Here is a 7,008-nt window from a genome sequence, read left to right as displayed (position 1 = left end):
GTATTGCTTTTCTCTTCCGATCTACGGTTCTCATCGTTAGCGATGGTTGTTGCCCTGGTGCGTTGGTCCTTTGGGATCTTAGCACGACGACTTCCCGTCTATCTACTACAACAAGTTCTACTACGACAAGCTTTGCCTGACTCCGGCGATGGAGGGGCGAGGACAGTGGCGCGCCTTCAGCTCGTGCTAGTGTCTGTAGTCGTCGCTAGGTGGTCAGAGTACCAATTTATAATTTTCTTTACTTTTTGAACTATTTGTACTACTATTGATGATTATTAATAGATTGGTGGATTTCTCGCAAAGAAGAAAACTTTGCTTGAGTATCTTAGCATGGTTAGGCTGGACGTAAGTTGTGGAAGGGCATCGCAAGATCGTAATTCCCCAACGAATAATGAGCCCATGAGAAGTAGCTGCAAAATCTCTATGCTTTAACTCACATTATAGGCTTATAAATAGCGCTCAGCCTGCCCGCCGTATACAACTTTCCGATACAGACTTTCCAGTGGCCCATATTTGCCTCGAGCACACAAGCCCATATCGAAGATAGCCCGCAGCTCCGAGGTAGTCCGGCGGCTGGGCTACGAGCCTACGAAGAAATTTCTGATCAATTGCCCTGTTTTTCAGATGAAATGATATAGCGCCAAAAAACAAATCTTCGAGAAAGTTATGGAGGCTTCAACCATATTATGAATTAAAAAATCAATACATGAAAAAATGATCTTGAATTTTCTGTTCCTCTAACAGTATTATGAAAATTTCATTTAGTAAATGGGGTCCTGAATCGGCACAACTCCTTCCGTCAGTACTAAGAAAAGTTCAGGTGTGGGTTTTGAAGTAAAAAAAATTGAATGGATTTTTGAATACTCCCATGGTCTTATTCTTCTCAGAATAAACTCCTGGTGTAGGAGACCGAAAAATAACCTCCAATTGAGTTAATAATTGTCACTTTTCGGAGATAATAGAAGAATGCTAGCACTAGTACACTGCTACAATTAATATGTAATAAATTAAAACGGTGGGTTGACTCAACAAGAATAACGATGTTCATGTGTGCAGGACGATAAACTCAATCTCCACGATGACCCGAAGAGGCGCGCTGAGCTAGCTGTTTTAGAGTTTAGACTATATTTGATTGTTTTTTTAATAAAGAGATATTATATTCGATAATGTGCTTAAGGTGCACGAGTGTAGAAACCTAATGTTGAGCTAGCATTTTCATTTTCATATGGCAGTGAAGCCAAGGCCAATAATGAGATTTTCGGGGCCCGGGCGAAGCAAAAAATCAGCCCCCTTAATATTCACTAAAATATAATCAATATTTGTAGTATATAATAATTATATTAGAAATAATTATTTAAAGTGCATTCAAAAGCATATGTATATCAAAGATAGATATGAGTGTGAATCGTCAAAAAACTCATCTATGCAACTCAATCAACTATTGTATTTATTTATCCATAGATCAATTTTAAATTTCATGACCGTTTCATGCCGCTGAGAGTGGTGTCGTCAATGAGGAAATCCATGAAATCACAACGTGCAAATCATTGACGTGCATGAACCGCGCATGTCGGATAAAGGGCATACAAGAAAAGGACCGACGATTGGTCCTCTCCCTATCTTGTGACAGAGCAGCCAAAAAATAAAACCCATCACGTCTAATAAATGGAGAGTCAGATGTTGTACCTTGCCATAAGCTTGCAATTCCAATTTTGCCAACTATTAGAGCATCTCCACCGCCGGCCCTTAAATAGTCGCTGCCAGATGCGCCGGCACTTTCGTATGGGTGGCGTTGGCACTGCATCCTCTATTTGGAGGCGCTGTTCCCACACCGGCGCTCCAAATCGGCGGTCCCGATAGATAATTTGAATTAAAATCTCAAATAAAAGCATATAAATTCGAATAAAGAGAAGAAACATTCCACAAACTAATCATAATTGGGAACATAGTTTACACGAAGATATAATTTGGAGCATGGTTTTCCACAGACTAATACATAGTTTGAACCATGATTGATACAAATATAAAACATTGCAAAATAACTAAACCTAACTAGTGTTGGCATCACAGGTTTCGTGTGTTTGCTGCCAAGAAAGAACACTCTCAGGCACTCCCAGTCACCCAAACTGGAAAATCCAGCTGGTGACGGTACCCATGTTGGTTCTTTCGAGGAAGAACATCCAAAAATATACGTGCCTATTTTCGCTGCGAAGAAACAACACTCAGTCGTCCTCCTCATCGGTGTCGCCGTGGTAGTACCGGCGGCAACGCGTCACGTCGAACACCTTGACGCTCATATCCCCCTCGCCAAAGTATGAGAACGTGAGCACGAAGCCGACTTCGAGGTGGTGGTAGCGCGCGAACTTCTCCTAGCCGATGTGGAGGTACATCTTGTCGCGCGCGTCGTGGATCACGTCCACAATCCACCGGCAGCAGCCGCAGGCAGCCTCCCGCAGATGCAGAGAGGACGGCTCGTTGTCGGCGACGAAGTCGGCGAACTTATCCGATAGCCTCTGGATGCCGAGTGAGTCTCCCTTGAGGACGATGACGAATTCGAACAGCACTTGCCGCTCCACCTCCTGCTGGTCCGACGATGAAGATGACAGTGTCGCAGGAGACGACGAGCGTGCAGCTCTGCCGTGGCCACGACCGCGACCTTGGCCTCGACCAGACATGGCGTCGTCTCTTAAGATGGTGACGGCTAGGATTGGGGAGAGAGGCGCTAGGGTTTGGCGTGAGAGGGACGATGGGAGAGCGCCCTTTTTATAGGCCGACGGGAGGCGGGGGAGCGGTGGCGATCATTAACGCCGACACGAAGAGCTAGGCGCGACGGGACGGTTCGCTGCGCGTCTGCGAAAACTGCACCGCCGCTGCGCGCCAATAACTCCCGTCGCGAAGTAGGCGATAGTTAGGTTAAAATTGAATGTGTTGCTGACGCGTCGGCCCCGCCACTCCCCGTTGGCGTCGACTTTTGCTATGTGTGGCTGACAGATGGTTCCCACGCCCAAAATTTTCCGCCTCGCGAGGCGCCGGCGCGCCCGATTCGCGCCCTTGGCCAAGGGGCCGGCACGGGGTTCCGACGCTTCTATTGGGCTCGGAAAAGCACCAGCTTTTTGGGGCGCGCCGGTGTAGCCCATTTTTGTTCCCGACCCCCAAATCGCTATCGGGGCCGCTATGGGGCGCGCCGGTGGAGATGCTTGATACGTCTCCAACGTATCGATAATTTCTTATGTTCCATGCTTGTTTTATGATGATACACACATGTTTTATACATACTTTATGTCATTTTTATGCATTTTCCGGCACTAACCTATTAACAAGATGCCGAAGAGCCAGTTGCTGTTTTCTGCTGTTTTTGGTTTCAGAAATCCTAGTAAGAAAATATTCTCGGAATTGGACGAAATCAACGCCCAGGATCTTATTTTTCCACGAAGCTTCCAGAAGACCGAAAGGGAAACGAAGTGGGGCGATGAGGCGCCGCCACACTAGGGCGGCGCGGCCCAAGGGGGGCCCGCGCGGCCCTAGCGTGTGGCCCCCACGTCAGCCCTCCGACTCCGCCCTTCCGCCTACTTAAAGTCTTCGTCGATAATAACTCCAGTACCGAGAGCCACGATACGGAAAACCTTCCAGAGACGCCGCCGCCAATCCCATCTCGGGGGATTCAGGAGATCGCCTCCGGCACCCTGCCGGAGAGGGGAATCATCTCCCGGAGGACTCTTCACTGCCATGGTCACCTCCGGAGTGATGTGTGAGTAGTTCACCCCTGGACTATGGGTCCATAGCAGTAGCTAGATGGTTGTCTTCTCCTAATTGTGCTATCATTGTCGGATCTTGTGAGCTGCCTAACATGATCAAGATCATCTATTTGTAATGCTACATGTTGCGTTTGTTGGGATCCGATGAATATTGAATACTATGCTATGTTGATTATCAATCTATCATCTATGTGTTGTTTATGATCTTGCATGCTCTCCGTTATTAGTAGAGGCTCTGGCCAAGTCGTTACTTGTAACTCCAAGAGGGAGTATTTATGCTCGATAGTGGGTTCATGCCTCCATTAAATCTGGGACAGTGACAGAAAGTTCTAAGGTTGTAGATGTGCTGTTGCCACTAGGGATAAAACATCAATTCTATGTCTAAGGATGTATTTGTTGATTACATTACACACCATACTTAATGCAATTGTCTGTTGTTTGCAACTTAATAATAGAAGGGGTTCGGATAATAACCTGAAGGTGGACTTTTTAGGTATAGATGCATGCTGGATAGCGGTCTATGTACTTTGTCGTAATGCCCAATTGAATCTCACACTACTCATCATAACATGTATGTGCATGGTCATACCCTCTTTATTTGTCAATTGCCCAACTATAATTTGTTCACCCAACATGCTATTTATCTTATGGGAGAGACACCACTAGTGAAATGTGGACCCCGGTCCATTCTTTACATCGAATACAATCTACTGCAATTCTCGCTCTACTGTTTTCTGCAAACATCATCATCCACACTATACATCTAATCCTTTGTTACAGCAAGCCGGTGAGATTGACAACCTCACTGTCACGTTGGGGCAAAGTAATTTGGTTGTGTTGTGCAGGTTCCACGTTGGCGCCGGAATCCCTGGTGTTGCGCCGCACTACACTCCGCCGCCATCAACCTTCAACGTGCTTCTTGACTCCTACTGGTTCGATAAACCTTGGTTTCTTACCGAGGGAAACTTACTGCTGTACGCATCACACCTTCCACTTGGGGTTCCCAACGGTCGCGTGCTGTACGCGTGTCAAGCTAAATTTCTGGCGCCGTTGCCGGGGAGATCAAGACACACTGCAAGGGGAGTCTCCACTTCCAATCTCTTTACTTTGTTTTTGTCTTGCTTTACTTTTATTTACTACTTTGTTTGCTGCATTATATCAAAATACAAAAAAATTAGTTGCTAGCTTTACTTTATTTACTATCTTGTTTGCATTCTCCATATTAACAAAACACAAAAAAATTTAGTTATTTGCATTTATTTTATCTAGTTTGCTTTATTTACTATTGCTAAAATGAGTAATCCTGAAGTTGAAGTTCGTTCGTTTAAGAAACAAGGGGGAGAATGTTTAAAAGATGCTTGGTATAGAATTAGTGATGCTCATAATAGGTGCACTAAGAAACACTCCACCACTATCCTACTCAGGAATTTTTATGTTGGTATCTCTAGCTGGAATAGGTATGTTCTCGATTGTCTCGCGGGAGGTAATTTCCTAGGCACTCCTGCCTTAGAAGCTAGTTGCATTATCGAGAGTCTATTTGGAATACCACCTATTAATGAAGTTAAAACTGAAATCTCTTTTGAAGATGTCATGAAAATGTTGGAAACCATAGAGCAAAATCTTCCAAGTATTGAGACTAAATTGGGAGAATTACTTAATAGCACTGATAAACTTGACAAATCTCTAGGTGGAATTAATGAGAGAATTGCCATCTTAGAAGCATGTGCTATTCATGATAATCAAACCCAAAGGATTAGTGAACTTGAAGAAGCTATGGGAACCTTGGGTTCGACTTTTTCTTCTCTTAAGTTTAAGCAGAAAGCTTATGTGGGTAAGGAGCAAAAGTTCATGTATGTCTCTAAGGTGCCTAAACCAAAAAACCATTATAGGCCTAAAAGTGATAAAGCTCTTAATACCACTATAGATAACGGAGCATCTAAGATACATAATATGACAAATTATGATGTTGATGCTTCGTCTCTTGATAATACTTGATACACACTTTCTGCGCCTAGCTGAAAGGCGTTAAAGAAAAGCGCTTATGGGAGACAACCCATGATTTTAACTCTGCACTTTTATTTTATATTTGAGTCTTGGAATTTGTTACTACTGTAGCAACCTCTCCTTATCTTAATTTTGTTGCATTGTTGTGCCAAGTAAAGTCTTTGATAGTAAGGTTCATACTAGATTTGGATTACTGCGCATAAACAGATTTCTTTCTATCACGAATTTGACAAGTAGTCTCTGTAGGTAACTCAGAAAAATCTGCCAATTTACGTGAGTAATCCTCAGATATGTACGCAACTTTCATTCAATTTGAGCATTTTAATTTGAGCAAGTCTGGTGTATCTAAAAAATTCATCTTTACGGACTGTTCTGTTTTGACAGATTCTGCCTTTTATTTCGCATTGCCTGTTTTGCTATGTTTGATGGATTTCTTTATTCCATTAACTTTCAGTAGCATTGTGCAATGTCCAGAAGTGTTAAGAATGATTATGTCACCTCTGAACATGTGAATTTTGATTATGCACTAACCCTCTAATTAGTTGTTTTGAGTTCGGTGTGGAGGAAGTTTTCAAGGATCAAGAGAGGAGGATGATACAATATGATCAAGGAGAGTGAAAGCTCTAAGCTTGGGGATGCCCCCGATGGTTCATCCCTGCATATTTAAAGAAGACTCAAGCATCTAAGCTCGGGGATGCCCAAGGCAACCCCTTCTTTATCGACAACATTATCAGGTTCCTCTAGTGAAACTATATTTTTATTCCATCACATCTTATGTGCTTTACTTGGAGCGTCTGTATGCTTTTGTTTTTTTTGTTTTGTTTGAATAAAGTTGGATCCTAGCATTCATTGTGTGGGAGAGAGACACGCTCCGCTGTTGCATATGGACAAATATGTCCTTAGCTTTACTCATAATGTTCATGGCGAAGGTTGAAACTGCTTCGTTAATTATTATATGGTTGGAAACGGGAAATGCTACATGTGGTAAATGGTATAATATCTTAAATAATGTGATACTTGGCAATTGTTGTGCTCATGTTTAAGCTCTTGCATCATATACTTTGCACCTATTAATGAAGAAATACATAGAGCTTGCTAAAATTTGGTTTGAATGATTGGTCTCTCTAAGGTCTAGATATTTTCTAGTAAGGGTTGAACAACAAGGAAGACGGTATAGAGTCTTGTAATGCTTGCAATATGTTTTTTATGTGAGTTTTGCTGTACCGGTTCATACTTGTGTTTGCTTCAA

This window comes from Lolium perenne, chromosome 1 (genome assembly GCF_019359855.2).
Source record: "Lolium perenne isolate Kyuss_39 chromosome 1, Kyuss_2.0, whole genome shotgun sequence".
Lineage (NCBI taxonomy): Eukaryota > Viridiplantae > Streptophyta > Magnoliopsida > Poales > Poaceae > Lolium > Lolium perenne.
This window is presented reverse-complemented; position numbering follows the sequence as displayed.